We start from the raw sequence: 19,894 nt of genomic DNA on the forward strand, positions 1-19,894 counted from the left end.
GGTGCAGAAATGTGTCCCAGGTGTAGAGTTTCACAGCAAATCATCTCTTTGCATTCATATGACACTCCAGACATGGAAGGATTCAAATCCTTTCATTTGTCTTCTGGAAAGTGGGTTCTTATTCGTCTTAATTCCTCTAAATGTCAGCAATCAGATGGAATTTCTCTGCCCCTCACTTTCCAACGAAATTTTAGATATAGGCGTTTTTAACTAATATTTTGCTGAATCATTATATAACCAATTAGTACAAATGTAGGGAACATTTACCCAGCCCTACCTAGTTTATTTAAGATCGTTTCAGGAGTTTCCACCTGGGTGCAGTGGGTTAAGAATCCGACTGCAGTGGCTCAGGTCGCTGTGGAGGTGCAGGTTCGATACCTGGCCCAGTGCAGTGGGTTAAAGGACCCAGCATTGCAGCAGATGCAGCTGGGGCTTAGATTCAATCCTTGGCTTGGGAACTTCCATACGCTGTGGGTGTGGTCTTAAAAAAAAAAAAAAATTTCCTTTTCACAAATATTTGTAGAAGGCAATCATTGAAACTCACTTATGTCCTAATTGTGAATAAAATGTGTGACAATATTAGCTATGATTACAGCTTTATATGACAATGTACAAGAAATGCATGGAAAAGTAATAAAATCACACATAATGAACATTGCTTTATAGATATTCATTAACATCAGTGGACTGGTGACAGTAGTTAAGAGGATCATTTTAATGTTATTCATCTTTCTAGACCATTGTTAAATTAATTTTGGCTATTGTTCTAAATACATACATTCGTTTATTTATTTATTTTAGCTGCACCCACAGCATGCAGAAATTCCCAGGCCTAGGATCAAACTGCTCCACAGCAGTGACAATACCAGGTCCTTAATCTGGGGAACTCCAATACATTCATTTCTTATAAAATGCAAATATCATGGGTAGTAGAGTGCCAGGTATTTAGCTGACTAAAAGGAATAGCTGCCATCAGGAAAACTGCTCCAGTTTAATGCAGCAATAATAAAAATGAACTGTGCAGACTGGAAATGTAATAAGCAGAGATATTTTACCACAATAAAAACAATGTAATATTACATTCATTTTCAGAAAACAAGGAGAAATAGCTCCTTTGTAAAGAAACATCACGCATGCATTCTTGGGGATTTATCAATCATTATTGTTTTAAGTTAAAACAAAATATTTTTTGTCTTAAAATAGAATCTCAGAAAAAGCCCCAGTTCACCCTCATGGTACAGAGAGTGGTAGATGTGTTCTGAATGATGCTGATAGGAAATAGTAGCTGCAGGGCAAGGAAGAGAACCAAATTTAAGTTCAAATTCTTAAAGTTTATCTGTCGATCTACATTTGAAATGCCACTTCCTGGTTTAATGCAATTTAAAAACTGTCGTGTTTCTAAATTTGATGAACAATTTAAATTTAAATATTAATGTTTAATTTTAATCATGATATTTCTTTTTACATTAAGGAATGAATTAAAAAGCAAAACTGTACTACAAAATCATCATCTTCAGATAATGGTTCCTATGTCCTCAGCCCTATACGTAGTCTCCTTTCAGAAACACAAGATTAAATTCTAGTTATACTTCTGTTTTAAGTGCAGCAAGGTACAATTTCTTAGCCTTATAAATGCTAAATACTTTCATTGACTTTTTTTTAACATGAATTCTATTACATTTATCATTGTACAATGATCATCACAACCCAATTTTATAGCATTTCTAGCCCAAACCCCCAGCATATCCCCCCCACCTCCCAACCTGTCTCCTTTGGAAACCGTAAATTTTTCAAAGTCCGTGAGTCAGTATCTGCTCTGCAGAGAAGTTCATTGTATCCTTTTTTTAGATTCCACATGTAAGTGATAGCATATGATGTTGGTATCTCACTGTCTGACTAATGTCACTTAGCATGATAGTTTCTATGTCCGCCCATGTTGCTGCAAATGTTGTTATTTCTTTCCTTTTAATGACTGAGTAATATTCCATTGTGTATCTGTACCACATTTTCTTTATTCACCCCTCTGTCGATGGACATTAAGTTGTTTCCATGTCTTGGCTATTGTATATAGTGGTGCAATGAACGTTGGAGTACATGTATCTTTTTGAGTCCTGGTTTTCTCTGGATATATGCCCAGGAATGGGATTGTTGGATCAAATAGTAATTCTATTTTTAGTTTTCTGAGGAATCTCCATACTGTTTTCCACAGTGGTTACACCAATTTACATTGCCACCAACAGTGTAAGAGGGTTCCATTTTCTCCACACCTTCTCCAGCATTTATTATTTGTAGACTTTTTGATGATGGCCATTCTGGCTGGTGTAAGATGGTACCTCACAGTGGTTTTGATTTTCATTTCTCTAATAATGAGTGATGTTGAACATCTTTTCATGTGTTTTTTTGGACATCTGTATGTCTCCTTTGGAGAATTGTCTGTTTAGATCTTCTGCCCTTTTTTGCATGAGGTTGTTTGTCTTTTTGGTATTGAGCTGCAGAAGGTATTCACAAATTTTGGAGATTAATCCCTTGTCAGTCACTTCATTTGCAAATATTTTCTCCCATTCTGTGAGTTGTCTTTTTGTTTCGTTTAGGGCTTCTTTTGCTGTGCAGAAATTTTTCTTTCATCGACTTCTGAGTCACTCCCCAGGATTTCATCGACTTTTGAGTCACTCCCCAGGATTCAAAGCAGATTAAAAGGTGTCTGTGAAAAATTACTGAGTACATATATGTGAAAACACATTAAGAATTTATAGAGCAACCATTCCTTAAATCAGTTTAAGCGCTCAAGTTTGAGATTTTAAAGTGTAACAATTTTTGACTAAATTAAGTTGGAACGTTTTTCTCTATTCCAATAATTCCACCTGTATTAATGTCCATCATGGGTCCTAGACATCAGTGGTTTTCAAACTTTATTATTTATAACAAACCCCTGAGTTGTGTGTTGAAACTGCACATAGCAAAATTCTAAATCTTCCTCCCCATCCAGTAGGTCAGGAGTGAACTTGGGAATCTGTAATCTTCATAGTCCTCAGGTGATTCTGATGCAGGTGATCCACTCAACGTATTTCAGAAAAACAGAATTTTGGAATAGTTATGAGAAGAAAATCAGTTAATGTTTTAAGTGATGCATCTTTCAATTTAATATACTTTCTGAAACTTGTAGACACAGTTCAGGATGGAAAAAATATTTCAATCAATTGGTGATATGAGGTTTGGCATTTGGGCCCCTGTACATCCAGTTGCACATTTGTAAATCACTTTTCTTTTGAGCTCTGGTCCTTCTTTTTTTTTTTTTTTTTTTTTGTCTTTTTGTCTTTTGTTGTTGTTGTTGCTATTTCTTGGGCCGCTCTCGCGGCATATGGAGGTTCCCAGGCTAGGGGTCCAATCGGAGCTGTAGCCACCGGCCTACACCAGAGCCACAGCAACACAGGATCCGAGGCATGTCTGCAATCTACACCACAGCTCACGGCAACGCCGGATCGTTAACCCACTGAGCAAGGGCAGGGACCGAACCCGCAACCTCATGGTTCCTAGTCGGATTCGTTAACCACTGCGCCACGACGGGAACTCCTCCTTCTTTGTTAAATGGAGGGTGAAGTGGTGTGTGGAGTCCATTATTTCTAATGGACCTTCCCACCTTATGTGAGACTGTGCCTCTGTTATTCTGCTTTTCTTGGCTCCTGGGTTGGGTTTCACATGAGCATAAGGCTGCTGCCTAGCATCCTCTGATGAGATTGGAGTGGAAGAAGATGTTCTTAATTGTAATAGATAAAACCAGCATTATTTTTGAGAGTTACCAATTGTCTTCTCCTGCCTTGGGAAGAAAAAGAATTTGGTAGAATGAAAGTATGATGGGCCTGCCAATTCTACTTTATTTGCAGGCATGCAGGAGGTAACAAAGTTATGGAATCTTTCAAGGTCAGTGTATTTTGAATTTCACTGGTGAGCCAATATGCTGGTGCCACAGAAAATGAATTCTGTGTCATCATTTACTATACACAAACATATGATTACTTCAGTAAAATAGATGTCACATGACCTTCTGTTTTCTCTATTTCTAGACATTCAAAAAAAAAATATGGGGGCGTACCTTTTAAAAAATTAAAAACCTCCAGAATCATTTAATGTGAAAACAATCTTGGAAGAAATGGTGTTTTAACTTATATCCAGCTTGAGCATCTGTCAATAAGTTTCATGCTTCAATAACCTATAAAAGAGGAAAATAAAGGTCCTTTGATTTCTCTGCCTTTCAGCTCTGGGCCAGAATGTCCCTGACTTTAAAATGGATGTTCTCCAAAAAAGGGAAAAATGAAAAGATAGCTTAACATATTATTAACTGCCAGTATTTTTAGTGTTTCAAAATTTTGCTTATATATTCCTCTCATTGAAATATGCAGTTATGACATTTCCAAGAAGTAAAGGCATCTGGTGTTAAGGACAAAATAGTGGGAATTTACCACAAGCAGCCTGATTCTTGCACCTGTTCTGTCTGAGGAAAGAAAGTTTTCTGGGGCCACTTATTGAGTCAGTAGCTGTCTAATGTTGCATAGATATGTAAAACTTGTTACTTTTCAACAATGCTATGATTTGTGATTAGAAAGTAATAGCAAATAATTAGATAGCACTAACTTAGATTTTAAGTACTGTGTGTATTTGTATTCTTGTAACTGTCCTGGTAACTGTCATTATCTACATTTTACAGATGAGAAACTGAGCCATGAAGAAATTCCATCTCTTCCTCAAGGTTACATAGCTGGTAAGTGAAAGACCCCAGGCCACCTGGCTCTAGAAGTTTATGTACTTACCTAGATACAATGCTATCTCTCAACTTCAAATGTGTTGTGCTACCAAGGAGCCATCCATGAAGGCTGTTCAATTCCACCTATGTCGGCATTACAGAAAACACTCCCGTACTTTCTTTAATGTGATGGATTGCTATAGATTAGAAGCCAATCCAAACAGAGCGCGAAATACCCCCTGCAGCTCAATCTGGCAGAATAAAAAGGAAGTGAGCTGTCCCTCCAGCTAAACGCAGCCCACAGACATGCTTGCTTTGGTCTGTGGTTTTGGCCTGGACAGTGTTTTACATTTTAATTAGTTACCAAAATAAACACAGTGAAATTTAAAAGGCTGGTACACAAATCTGCATTTCTGCTCTCTCTTAGAAAATTGGATTCTCAACCTTGGGCTGGTATCTCCCATTTTCTTGCAGTCCCCATCATCCTTGTCCTCCGGAAACAGGGGCTCAGGGCCACTTACCACTTGGCATGTCAATTTGTATATTGTACCTGCCTGACCCCTGTAGACATTTGATTTTGTTACACTCAAAACAAAAACATTGTTAGTAGAAACAAAATATCTATTGACACTTGTAAAAAGGAAATTTTAGAAAGATGACTTGGGTTATACGGCCATTTATTCCTCAGAATTAAAGGATTAATGCAGAGTGTTATTCTGAGCAAAAGAAGTAAGTTTCAGGTTAAAACCCTAGGACACATAATTCTGTCCTCTTCCTTATTTTTCTATGTGCCCTCAAGCAAGTTCCTTGACTCTCATGTAGAATAGCGTGTTTTCCAAATTCTAGATGCAAGTCGCACCACACAATGACAAAAAGAAAGATTTTCATGCCATGATTAATGTGTACTATTCCAGAGATTAAAATGTTACTCAAATGAATAGAAGAAAGAGGCCATAGCAATATCGCAAATCCCTTTCTCTCCAAGGATGAAATCATTGATTCTTCAAGAAACAGGATCTATCAGAGTAACCACAAGAACAGACACTAATTTGGTAATGTCTGATGAATAAGAAATGTCTAATGTGCTGCTGATATTTTTATCATAATTAGAAATGCGTCTCCGATACAGACGTCTATAATCAAACCTGCTCTGGACCTAGTCTTTAAAATGTTTGCCTTTATCCGTGATGCGTGAAATCTCCTTTATGCTTTGTTTTATCTGCACTGGCAGAATTTGTGCAGCCATACACCCAGACCTCTAGTTATTTAGCTGTTCGTTCATCCATTCATTCCTTGGGAAGATACCAGGCACCTACTACATGCTGTGTTCTCTGCTTTGTTATTGTAATGTACAACCTAGTACATGGTTTGGGCAATGAAGGATGTTCAAAGTTATGGAGATGAAGGATGCTCAATGTATTCATCATTGTATCTGTGATCTGCATGGGGTTACCGAGATTCCTGAGGAAATGTTTCCTCATATTTGAATTCTAAAATTACTAGCAAAGTACCAAACAAATATGTTGGCCTCTGTGTTGTGAGCCATGCTAGGAGAACTGTCTCCAAAGCAGTTTGGTATCTCTGCACCATCAGTTGACTGGCACTGTGGGGGAAGAGGTGATGAGATTTTAAAATGCTTGTTATTATTCTTTCCGAAAACTTGCTTCTTCCCTCCTATCATTCCTTAAAGTCTGTCTCAGAGCCTTTGGCATGCTGTTTGGCAAATCTTTGAGCCCATGCAGCACCTTCCCTTTCCTTTTCTCCCGACTTGCCTTACTTGGTCACATCAGAGTATCAAATAGACCAAGGCTTCCTTCCTGCAATATATAGATGATGTCAGTGAGTAAGGTTGGAGAATGTCTTCAATGATTTCATCTTAGACCAGAATGGCGTGTGATCTTAAGCTCTCCTAAGCTTCCAGAATTTCCATTCAGACAGAACCTTTAAGCAATTATTTATAAGCCTGTTTCCTTTCCTTCCTAATGTTAAACCACCGTTAACAGCATCTCGATCACTCGTGTACTGAACTACCGCCACAGGTTCCATCTGAGACTACCAGCCAGAAGCCCGTTAATGCCCTAATGAAAGCAATTTGTATCAACTAAGCCACAATGAAGACACAAGAGGGAAAAGGTTAACCCTGCCAAATGGGTGTCTTATTGAATTAAATGAAAACTGCATTTCACTCTTTCCTCAGAATCCTGGGCGAAATTTAGAGATGCGAGCTGCATGGGCCTGAAGTATTTTTGGATTTTGTTTTCTTTTCACTGTATGTCTTAGCACATGCTCATTTGAAAGCGTCTCTACTTTTATTTCCCTGTCACGAAGTTTTCTCTCTCATTCTGAATATAGCAGGATGGGATGATTGAGGTGTATGTGTGTTGGGGTGTTGGGGAGGAGAGGGGGGGTCCCAAGGATACCTGCCTCAATCAAGAGAGTAATCAAGAGAGCCCTAAGGGTCTCTTTTTGTCAACTGTTCAACCAAAGAAACATGTTCTGTTGGTTACTTTCCAAATTCCCAGACTGTGCTTTTCATCTAAAAGGTTCAGCTCCATCAAAATCTATCTTGTTGGAATTGTTAGTACATGGAAATAATTTTTTGGTGACACTCATTTTCTTTTCCCTGAGAAAAAAAAAAGTGCAAATAATGCTCAACACATCACCTTAAACTGTCATGAGCACTTTGGTTAAGGATCTTATTCTGGGTCTTAGAAAAACAAGAATACAAAAGAGAGTAAAGTATCCTCACCCTTCCACCCCCACCCCCCGCCTTTTTTTTAAACCACTAGGAGTGTACAGTTTTTTCGAGGAACAGTCCATGTACATGTAAATATGCAGACAATTAAAGATATATTGGTAAGTGATATAGATAATAATGATGTAGAAGAGGGGAGGTGGGAAGCTGGAATGGAAAGTTCCATGGAGAAACATTAGCAATTTAAATTTTCTCAGGGTTAATACTGTATGACCTAATATTAACCGAAAGAATGATGACTATTAGAAAGAATTAAAGGAAGAACTTGGGACGAAAAACAGGTTTAGGAGTTCCTGTTGTGGTTCAGTGGTTAACGAATCCGACTAGGAACTGTGGGGTTGCGGGTTCGGTCCCTGGCCTTGCTTGGTAGGTTAAGGATCCGGTGTTGCCGTGAGCTGTGGTGTAGGTTGCAGACTCGTCTTGGATCCGGCGTTGCTGTGGCTCTGGCGTAGGCCAGCGGCTATAGCTCTGATTCGACTCCTAGCCTGGGAATCTCCATATCCCGTGGGAACAGCCCAAGAAATCGCAAAAACAAAAACAAACAAAACACACACACACACAAAAACAGAAAAAAAAAAAAAAAACCCATAGGTTTAATTCCTTTCCTCCCAATTTCTCTACCACTGATCTATGTTCGTTACCCAACTACCTAGGTTTAATCCTCTTACCTACTGCTGTTTGCATCACCCAAACTAACTGTTCTAGAACAAGAATCAGCAAACTTTTTCTGTAAAGAGAGTCAGATAGTAAACATTTTAGGCTTTGAAAGCCATGTAATTTTTGCACAACTGCTGAATCACACAGCTGTAGCATGAAAGCAGCCATAGACAATATGTAAAAATTGTACATGGTAAGACTCTGATAAAACTATATGAGCACTAAAATTAGAAGTTCATAGGGAGTCCCCATCGTGGCACAGCAAAAACGAATCTGACTGGGAACCATGAGGTTGCAGGTTCGATCCCTGGCCTTGCTCAGTGGGTTAAGGATCTGGTATTGCTGTGAGCTGTGGTGTTGGTTGCAGACGTGACTCAGATCTGGCGTGGCTGTGGTGTAGACCAGAAGCTGTAGCTCCATTTAGACCCCTAGCCTGGGAACCTCCATATGTCACAGGTGTGGCCTAAAAAAAAAAGTAATAACATAAAATTAGAAGTTCATATAATTTATGTGCATCATGAAATGGTAGTCATCTTTGGATTTTTAAATACTTCTTACACAATATAAAACATTCTTAGCTCATGGGCCTTACAAAATGGGTGGTGAATTAGGTTTGGCCTCTTGACCACGGCTTACTGACTTCTACGCTAGAAGACTTCAGCATTTAGTCTTTACCTTCATGCCAGCTCTTTCCAGTTTCCCCCTCTGTCTCATAGAAACTAGGTCAGGTTGCTATATACAATTTAAGTTACTTGTAATCTTCATAGTATAAAGCTAAAATTAATGCAGTTATTTATTTGATAGTAAATAATAACTTCACATCACAGGAGGTCTGTTGGGCATGTTGAGTATCAGAAATTGTGGTCCAGGGAAAATTCAAGTAGGCAGAACCAAGATGATTGAATCAGAGTTTGTATAAGTAATAGTCTAAGCTGGTTCTACTTCCTCCCTCCATCAGGAGACCAGAGAATTCCTCTTTGTAGAAGAGATCAGCCTAAAGAAAAGACTCAAAGATACTGATATTTTTTGATTTCGCAGTGAAATTTCTTCAGTGCTCCATATTATTTTGAAATATGGAAGCAAGTAAGAAGAACAACTTTAAAGTAAGGAGAGTGGATGCCTGAGGGGAACAGGACTTGGGCCTGGATAGGGTTGGAACAGAGAACATATGGATTTTATTTTAAGCCTTGTAATAATATTTGACTTTTAAATGTCCACTTATGTATTTTTCATAAATATAATTAATTAAAAATATAAAAGAAAGCAGAGCCCTTTTGGTGACTCTCAATGCCTATAGAACAAATGCAAACTATTGGGCACCTCACACAAGACACTATAGCTGAGCATAGCCTGCCTATTTGATTACACCTGAATCATTCCCCAGCACGTACCAGGAAAAGAACTATTCTATCCAACCTGCTTTTATAGCCTTGTGTTCTTGCTCCTGTTTTTCTCTGTTGAATGTCCTTTCCTCGCTCTCTGCCTGGTGAACTACTTACTTTCATAAAACACCAGCTTAAGTTTTACCTCTTCTCTGTACCTTTCACAAACCCTGTAGGAATCATTAATTGGTTCACCATCTGTATACTCTCAGAATTTTTGATGTGTTTACAACCATAGCACTCAACATAGAGACTTATTGGCCTCTCATGCTAGTTAGGCTGTTAAGTATCTCAAAGCAAGAGTCAGGTCTAATTCAGCTATATATTACCATTTCCTACCACATAGTAGGTGCTGAGGTAATAATTATTGACATAAAGATGGATTTGGCTACAATCAGATGCTTAATGAAAGAAGAAGCTTCTTGATTAGTGACAAATCTCATTTACAGTGAGAGGGCAAAAGCCAAGGATGACTTACTTTTAAGTATTAAAATAGCTGGTAACTAGGAGACATAGTTCTGATGGCTTTTGTAGCAAATATGAGAAATTTGGTTTTATTTTTTTTTGAGCTGTGGGTATACAGTGAGTTAACTAATAAATATTTTTTATCAGAAGTTTAAAGAAACCAGGAGGTCCTGTCATGGCTCAGTGGTAACAAAACCAACTAGTATCCCGTGAAGACTCGGGTTCAATCTCCGCCTTGGCTCAGTGGGTTAAGGATCACGTGTTGCTGTGGCTGGTGTAAGCTGGCAACTACAGCTCCAATTTGACCCATAGCATGGGAACCTCCATATATCATGGATGTGGCCCTGAAAAGCAGGTAGATAGATAGATAGATAGATAGATAGATAGATAGATAGATAGATATTATATTGTCATTATCAGACTATCTGTGAATCTAAGAGATTTGATGAGATTTATGAGGTAGACAAATGCTTTTTTTTAATTGAAGTGTAGTTGATTTACAATATTATGTTAGTTTCAGGTGTATGGCAAAGTAATTCAGTTATACACACACATATATTCTTTTCCAGATTCTTTTACTTTATAGGTTATTACAAAATATTGAGTATAGTTCCCTGTACTATATGGTAGGTCCTTGTTAGTTATCTATTTATATACAGTAGTGTGTCTAGGTAGACAGCTGCTTTAAACAGTAATTCTCAATATGAGATATGCAATAGAGAGCTTGTGAAAATGCACATTCCTCTGGCCCCACTCCCTGAGATTCTGATTCAAAGGTCTGGGGCAGAGCTCAGGAGTCTGCATTTTGACAGGCACCTTTTGATGATTCTGCTGGAGAACCTCACATCTACACCTTGAGAGATTTCTGGCAGAATGGGAGAAGGGAAAGGCTGAAGAAATTACTTTGGGAACAATTTGGAAGTCTGGAGGAAGATGTGTACCCAGTGGAGGAGAGAGGAATAATTGGCTGCAATTTGGAAATGGCTTTGCTACTACCTGTAGAAAACAGAAAACACTGGAATTAGAATTTACCAGTTACTTTATCTGTCCTCAAAATGACTTACCCTTATTCATGGTTTGAATGTGAACATGTCTTCACGTCACAGACCTCATAAACAGCTTACTCTAAGGACTGAGAAGGTATCGAGGAACTCACATCCCGTTTCAACCTATGATGACTTAGAATTCTACTGCTCTAAGCATCATGCCGTTTTCTTCCACTTACCAAATGCTTTTGCCATAATAAAATTAATTACATTTTCAGATTTAACATCCTTTTGTTAAGCAAATTAGGTTAAAAGTCTGTACAGATATGAGCATTGTTTTTCACGACATAAAACACCCTTTGGTGATGACTCATCCTTATGTGCAGAACTCATAAATTACTGTTGAAAAGTTTGCTTTTATTGCTAACTTTGGAAATGAATAAAGTTGTGACTATTTTCCTTAAGCAGGCTAAATTCCATTTTTACTGGAGCCACAACTTGTTCTGTAAAGGAAACAAGTCCAACTGAAATTTTAATGCTAAAATAAATAATTATTGGTTAAATTATTTACTTAATTCAGTAAATTAAAAATAAATACACATTAGCCAAACATATGCTAGAGTTAAATTGCTAACTGCTTCATTACAATAAATGCTATTAAGCATGAAAGCTATCATTACCCGCTACAGGTGGAAATAAACACAGACTAACCAAATGAGAACAAGCCAAGATTATTTATTCAGAGCTTGTTATAGCAAAGGAGTCATCCACCATTTCTTGTGTTTGGCAGAGACTCAGAGATTGGCAGAGGTGCTAGAAAGCTTTATATGGAATGAGAGGGAAGGCTTCAGGTGTGCCCCTGTTGGAGGCTGTTGGCGTAGGAAAGCTGTGTATGCTTTAGGGCCGCACCTGTGGCACATGGAAGCTCCCAGACTAGAGATTGAATAAGAGCTGTAGCTGCTGGCCTATGCCACAGGCACAGCAGTGCAGGATCCAAGCCACATCTGCAAACTACGCCACAGCTCACAGCAACGCCGGATCCTTAATCCACTGAGCGAGGCTGGGGATCGAACCCACATCCTCATGGATCCTAGTCGGGTTCTTAACCCGCTGAGCCACAATGGGAACTCCAACACTCCAATATTTTTTAAAAAAACAAATTTGAGTTTAAATTTTTGACTGTTCCTTCTATAAAAATTGAATAATACATATAACAAAGAGATATTCTAATAATTGTCTTGCTAAAATTTGTCTATTTTATGTATGACGAGTCTTAAAATTTTGTGACATTTCATTAAACTCCATATGCTTAATCTAGAAACTACAAATACTAACTGAATCATAGCAAATGGAGAATTTGATTTCTTCAACACTTAAAGAGAAAATAAAAGTTCTATTTCATTATTATAATTGTCTTGGTCATTTGGTATATAATAAGAGGCTCTTCTTTAATGAAGGTATAAAAACATATCTATATGTATGTAGAATTTATACTTAAAATATCTAATAATCCTATGAGGGATGTAAATTATAAAGCCTGTAAGTATGTGTCTGTTGATGAGTTTTATAAGTAAAGTACTTGTTTTCAATAATATGAAGCAAGTTACCAAGGTAGAAAAGAACTTCTTTCCCAACCTCCTCCCAAAGACAAAAGTTAGAGGTAAGTGCTTTTTTCTGCTATATTTTATAGTCATCACAATATTCATGAAAACTAATAGTGCTGATACATGATTCTTTTTAAACTAAATATTGTGTGCTTCTTCTCATGGGCAAACCCTTATATCTGACTACCAAAACTCAAGCAGATGTCATTATGTTTTATACAAATATACCGTGAGACCTGGTAAGCGTCTCTGTTTGTTTCCCCCCAAAGCAAGAGTCCATTTAGTGCAATGCACATGTGCTAGGGTATAATATGAGTCACATATAATTTGAAAAATTTAACCAGCTTAATTAAGTAAAAAAAGGTGAAATTAATTTTAATAATATATTTTATTCAACCTACCATATCTCAAGTATTATCATTTCAAAATGTAATGAATGGGAAAAAAATTATTGAGATAGTTAACATTCTTTTTCATTACCAAGTCTTTGAAATGAAGTGTGTACTTTATTCTCAACTTGCTGCTTTTCATGTGCTCAGTGGGTCACACGTGACTAGTGGCTACTGAAGTGCACAGTGTAGGTGTAGAGTTTATAGAGAGAAAGGAAGGGAGAAGGAGAGGAAAGAAAGAAGAAAGAAAGGCCATAGAAAGAAGTTGGGCATGATCCCTTCAAAGCAATAATATTTTTTCAGAGGTAAAATGTAAGCATTAATTGTAATTAAAAACCTTAGGCAAAAAAGAACTGTGTAACTTTGGTTTCCCACCAGTATCTTGAATGACTCTCATAGGATATGAAGTGCTTAAGGGCAGGGACTTTTCTTATTCATCTCATTTTCATCAGAGCCGAACACAGTGCCTGACATGTATTAGTGCACCTGCATTATTTGCTGACTATGTGGATAAATGAATCAATGGCGGTGTTATTAATAAGTTTATTCTAAAAATTAAAGATACCCAGTTAGTCGCTAATAAGTTAGTGCAGGATTTAAGCAGAGTATGTTGGATCTCCATTTCAGTGGTAGGACGAGAAGTTGTGGTTATAGCCTTGTGTCTTCAGCTCTTGTGAAATTCATTTAAAGAGACTAATTCCTGTAACTACACAGCCATCATAATAGAGCTTATGTTTAGAAAGCAACTTTTAAAAAGGTGGCCCTCAAGTAGAATCTCCTCATTTCAGCTAACTTCAGAGGATCATAGCCAAGTCCTCAAACTAAAAAAACTTGGTTAAATCCTTCATAATGAAATTTTTTATTGAGAGAAATAGTTAAAAAACATGCAACTGTATCTCTAGTTCATATTATTTTTATAATTTCTTTTTCTCTTTCTTTTCAGCTAAAGTATCACTTAAATTCTGCAAAACATTGAGTTCCCAAAGGAGAAATCAAATTAGTAGTATATCAAAAAATCAAATGGCTTGGGTTTCAAGGACAAGTAAAATAGGTATTTCACATTTAAAGGGAAACTTGCAATGCTTTCACCTGCTTTCTGTAACTCTAAATAACCAGATATCACTTGCCCATTAAAACAGTTTTATTTAGCATGACCCTAAGACATCTTTAAAAATAAGGATGATATTTTTCTTTCTGATTTTAAAAAACAATTCCTCTTCATGATAAAATATCTACTGAAGACTCTAAAGAGGAAAGTAGTAATTATCTACCTTCCCACCCACTCTTCAGAGATACTTTAAATATTTTCTTGTATTTTTCTTGTCGCTTTTAAAATTATAAATATCTATGACTTTTGTATGAATTGTTAATATCATATATTTATCCTATGCCTTATTTATCATACCATAAGCATTTTATATTCATAGATGTTCTTTGAAAATAAGATCTTACTGACTGCATACAGTTCCTAAGAAGTTTGGTATTTGTCATGAAGTGAAAACATGGTATTCACACTGTCCTACTTTGTATGGAAGAAAGCACTGACCACTTTTGGTAGAAAGTCAGCCTCTACAACTTTCCCCTCCTTCTACATATACCCAGAGGCTTAGTTTCTGCTGATGCAAAAGTTTCGGTGGCATTGCTAAGATAATTGAAGTGAGATAGGAAAATAGATTTTGTGTTTCAATCCTGAAGTGAAAGAGAAGATAGGAAGATGGAATGAGGCCAGTGAAATGGCAGAATGTAATGTGAAGTGGATTTCTATCTCTTCATTTGTTCTTCTCTCAGTCATCCCTGATGATTAAGATCATCAGTAGGTTTCTAGTAAACTCAGAAATGTTGAGGATGAATGTTATTTTTAAGAAAATTGATGATGATGCTTGATACTAAGGGTTCCATATTCGGTTGACATGGGGTGAAATAAATAGCATGAGCAGTGGCAGGGGCTGGGGACAAAGGGCCACGAGAAGGTAAACTCTTGCTAAGAAAGATATGCTAAGAAGGGTTTTGCTGGCTGTGTAGTAGATAGGATCATTGTTTTTGGTCCCAGGAATTTCTCTTTGGAATGGACATCTATTTTTAAAAATTTCTTTTACAGAGGTTTAGTTCACTGGCAATGTGTTCATTTCTCCTGTACGGCAAAGTGTTCCAGTTATATATATATTCTTTTTCATATTCTTTCCCATTATGATTTATCACAAGATATTGAATATAGTTCCCTGTGCTGCACAAGAGGACCTTGTTGTTTATTCAATCTCTAATTCCAAACTCACAATCCATCCCCCATCCCCTTCCCGTTTGGCAGCCACAAGTCTGTTCTCTATGTCTGTGGGTCTGTTTCTGTTTCATAGATAAGTACATTTGTATCATATTTTAGATTCTACACATAAGTGGTATCACATGGTATTTATCTCTCTCTTTCCTACTTCACTTAGTTTCATAATCTCTAGTTGTATCCATGTTGCTGCAAATGGCATTATTTCATTCTTTTTTTATGGCTGAGTGGCATTCAGAATGGACACATTTATCTTTGATTTTCCTTCTCTACTTTCTCACTCTTTCATAGCTTCCTCATATTATTGTCTCTCAGACCCATCATCTTTGATTTTTCTATCTCAGTTGTATTTTGTGCTCTTTATTTCTTGCATCAGCATTTTCAAAGCTTAGAAAAGTCTTCCTTTGGGTGGTTTTTGCCCATACCTGTCTGGCCAAAGGCTTCTAACTTCTTTGGGTTCTGATCATAGCATGATAGCATTGTTTCCTTCCTGGCCTTGCAACATATGACACATCCACTTAGATTAGAAAAAGGTGAGTAATGCTTTCCAGACCTTGTGTCTATATTTTCATTTTAATTCAGATTTGTCATTTGTGTCTACCACATCCCCTAAATTTATAATTACATACAAGTTGAAAATTCGTCTTCACTTACAACACTTCATAGGGAGATGTGGAGAAAATGAAAGAATTCGCAATGTCATTGGATGAATCAGTCCCACAGTTAGTGTGGATTCTTAGCCTCGATTTTATATTTTATCTAGAAAAAGGAAATTTTGAGGTTTATTTTTCAGTGTGTATGTTGAAGAGTTAGTGATTAGAGAATGTCTAACATATAAACAGTATCAGAATATAAAATAACTCGCTCTGAAAAATGGTTGTGTGTTTAGTTTATTCTTCCTTGGTGATTGTTCATCCCTGAAAATCCTTTTGTAAGAAGCAGTTCTGGGGTAAGAGCCTATTGTTTAGGGCTTGGGTTTCCTGATATCCTTTTCAAAAAAACTGTGGTCTGTCTTATCAAAATGCTTTCTAATCACTGTGGACAGTGACTTTCTCTATACAACCTTTTAAAGAGAATTATAGTTACTTGGAAATTTGTTGTAAAGGAATTGCTGGCGTGAATTATCTGTAGGGAAAACACTTCTGGCTTCTGGAAAAGAAAGGAAAAGGTTACCAAAGAAGAAAACTTACCATAATCCATACTCACATCTTGTTATTTTCTCTGGCTGTTTCTATTTTACCAGACTATGTTAAACATGTATTTATTGAGTGGTTACTATGATCAGACAGTGTGCTAGAAGCTGGAAAAAAAAGACAAATTCCTTATGATAAAATCCTAGGATTCGTGTTTATATTTGCTTCATGTCTCGGTGCAACCTGCTCAGCATTTAATTTTTGTAAACTACCTTTTCATTGCTCTACATGCCAGCTCCCAGTAATCAAATGACTTGTAATATAATGTGACTTGGTGGAGTATTTATAAATTTTCTTGGCCAGCCTGCTAAGAACATATGAAAGAAAATAAACCTTTTAGAAAACTCACCCATGCCGGAGTTCCCATTGTGGAGCAGTTGTTAACGTATCCGACTGGGAACCATGGGGCTGCGGGCTCAATCCCTGGCCTTGCTTAGTGGGTTAAGGATCCAGCAATACCGTGAGCTGTGGTGTAGGTTGCAGACCCGGCTCCGATCTGATGTTGCTGTGGCTCTGGCGTAGGCCAGTGTCTACAGCTCCAATTGGACCCCTAGCCTGGAAACCTCCATATGCTGTGGGAAGCGGCCCAAGAAAAGGCACAAAGACAAAAAGAAAGAAAGAAAACTCATCCACCCTATGTGTCTTGAACAAACTGATCTTTGTTATTTATATCAAAAAAGTTTTTATCCTTTTTTAATTGTGTGAAAATATGGTACAATAAGTAGTACTGAGACTATGAGTATCACATTAAAAAAAATAACAGTAGAGTTCCCGCATGATTCAGCAGGTTAAGGACCCAGCATTGTTACTGCTGTGGCTCTGGTTACATCTGTGGTGTGGGTTCAATTCCTGGCCTGGGAACTTGTGCCTGCAATGATTGTGGTCAGAAAAAAGAATAAAGGGCATTATACAGTGGCTTTCTGATAATAAATGTAAGGTTTACCATAGGAAATAAAATAAAATAATAATTCAGTGTAAGGCTTCTGTGATTATTCTGTGCTTCAGGACAAAGGCCAGCAAGTTGGGTACGAATCTCATTCTCCTGTGTTACCTCAGTGCTGTAAAAGCCTGAGAGGTATACACTGAGCTATGTGCACAGAAAAAAAATGAATGGAGCCCACCTCCTCCTAGACACTTTGAGTTATCCAACGAGGCTCCCTACACCAATGATTTTAGTCTGTTAGTCGACAATCAGTTGGTCTTTTGGTCTACCAGACTTTATTTCTAAATAGTTCTAAGAAATAATTGACCAAATTATCCAGAGAAAATAGTTTGAATTTCAATTTTTGATTTGGCCAAATAACCAAAAATATAGTCTAGCACCTCCTGGGTTAGATTTACTTACAGTTATAATCCAAATACCACATGATAGAAGAGGAACCTTCTGGACTTCTAAAAAGGACCATTTAAGATTTATAAACTTTTCCCTACTCCAAAGGTCTTTTAAAGTATTTAGAGAAAATAGGCAATTCTAAGCAAAAAGCAGTCTCACATGTTCATTTTCACACAGGCTTTGTGTTTATCTTCTTATTTTTTTTAGTTCTTTAAATATAACACCTTATTTTTATACTGCATATTATATTTAGTCAACCTATTTTTACATATCATCTAATCTGATCCTTAGGACAACCTCATGAGGGGGACAGGTCAGTGTTCCCCCAAATTTGCATGGCAAGTAGTAGTTTATTAATAGAGTGAGGACTGGAACTCATGTACCTTGGCTCCAAGTATGAGGTTCCCAAAATAGTGTTATATAGGCTGGTATTTTATTATGTTTTAATTTCATACATATTTTGTTTCTACTAGAAAAACAAAATAGATGAAGGATGGATAAGCTTTGTGGAATATACCACCAAAACACGGTAGAACGTAAGATTTTCTTTCCCAACCTAATGAACCAAACTCTGTGTGTCCCTTAAAATAGCACATAATATCAAAATCAAGATGTTAAAATAGCTGGAATAAGATTCTAATGGACCATAGAGAAACCTGGCTCAAAAAACTATGTAAAATCTTCTGTCATTAGTGCCTGAGGTGGCATCCAGAAACTTCTGAGGAAGGCAAAGATAAGCCCTTGATCAATTCCTTCTTAAACTGTTTCATTGAAAATGACTCTAGACTATTTATGCACTATTTCCACGGTTGCCCCATTGGGAGGGGGACATTCCTCCAGAATGGAGAACTGGTCTGTGCCTGCGTGGGGGTCTGGGGATGATGCCAGGGGAATGCAAAGGGGAGGGAGAGTTACGCTTGCGACTAATCAAAATTTGATGTCACATGAGTATTCCCAGCTCTCATCTTCCTCCTGGTTTCATCTCTCTGTCTCTCCCTTTTCTTTGATGCCTGTCTCAAAGGAGGGTTCATTTAGCATTTGTGATGTCAGAAGAAGAATGTGAAGGGCTTAGGGGGGTCGACCATTTGGAAACATCATAGAAGTAACTCTTGTGTGTGGTGAAGGTGGATATAAGAGGAAAAGAAGATTTGAGGACTGAAAATTGGTTTGCAGATGAGTTTGAAAAGATGAGACGTGATTGTTCCACCTTTTTCTTACGTAGTCCCAGCATCCGGCCCATCCATCTGCCTTGAGCAGAACTGCACCTGGGACTGGAGCAAGAGGGTGCCTTGGTATCAGGGAGGCTCCAGATTCTTTAGGAGGCTAGACAGGAAATGTAGAGGAGTCTTCCCCCCACACTGGATCATGGTTTGGAGTCCAGCACTGGAGGGTGCAGAGATAAGGAATGTGGAGGATTCTGAGAAGATGCCAATTCAGAGATATGTAGATCTCCAGGAAGAAGATTAGTATCAACTTAATTTGAGTAAGCCTGCCCTCTCTCACACTCAGGAAACTGAAAGGACCTGAAGAGATAACCAGATGCTCAGTACTCCTGATGGGGGGAGGGCAGACACAGACCAAGCATCAGAGAGCCTTTTCTCTGTTCTCTAAGAGTGAGAGCTGGAGAAATCAGCTGGGGTTAGGAGTGCAAAAAGCTGTGGTGGAAGAGTGAGGTCTTTTAACCTTCCCTTCTTCTTCTTCTTTTTTTTTTTTTTTTCTGTTTTCATCAGATCCTTTTTATTTGTCCACTGTGTTCCTAGACCTAGACCTACCCATCTCGAGAGAAACAGAGAAGAGAGCTGGGAGAAATTCTTGAATGCAGGTGCTTCCATGTGCATCGTTGCTTTTAGTCCAGTCTCCAAGCTAGGTGGTAGTTTTGCATGTGGATTTATGTATGTGGAAATAGACTTAGGGAAATAAGGAGAACTGCCGTCACCACAACATGCATCTCCCTGACCCCTAAAAAGTTGACTTTCTCAAACATGGGAAGCAAAATTTTCCTGCTTGTGGAGTGGATTTGGTGGGGGAGAATTCTGTTATAAGTTGGTTACTTGAGAAGGTGAGATGATGAAAAATCCTGCATCTTGTTGTGGGATGGAGAGGAAGGGAGTTTGCAC

At 37.7% G+C, this 19,894-nt stretch overlaps 1 long non-coding RNA gene across 6 annotated transcripts in view; it reads left to right on the forward strand.

Annotated features, from left to right (window-relative positions):
* LOC102160169 overlaps positions 1-19,894 on the forward strand; it is a 387,345-nt gene that overhangs the window by 25,080 nt on the left and 342,371 nt on the right. For 3 of the 6 annotated variants that reach the window (XR_002338312.1, XR_002338317.1, XR_002338315.1), the window contains exon 2: positions 4,703-4,756. This is a non-coding gene — a long non-coding RNA (uncharacterized LOC102160169). Of the gene's footprint in view, positions 1-2,538; positions 2,698-4,702; positions 4,757-19,894 lie in introns of those variants that run through there. The other 3 variants (XR_002338314.1, XR_002338319.1, XR_002338318.1) reach the window with 3 other exon arrangements.

Source organism: Sus scrofa, chromosome 1 (genome assembly GCF_000003025.6).
Source record: "Sus scrofa isolate TJ Tabasco breed Duroc chromosome 1, Sscrofa11.1, whole genome shotgun sequence".
Lineage (NCBI taxonomy): Eukaryota > Metazoa > Chordata > Mammalia > Artiodactyla > Suidae > Sus > Sus scrofa.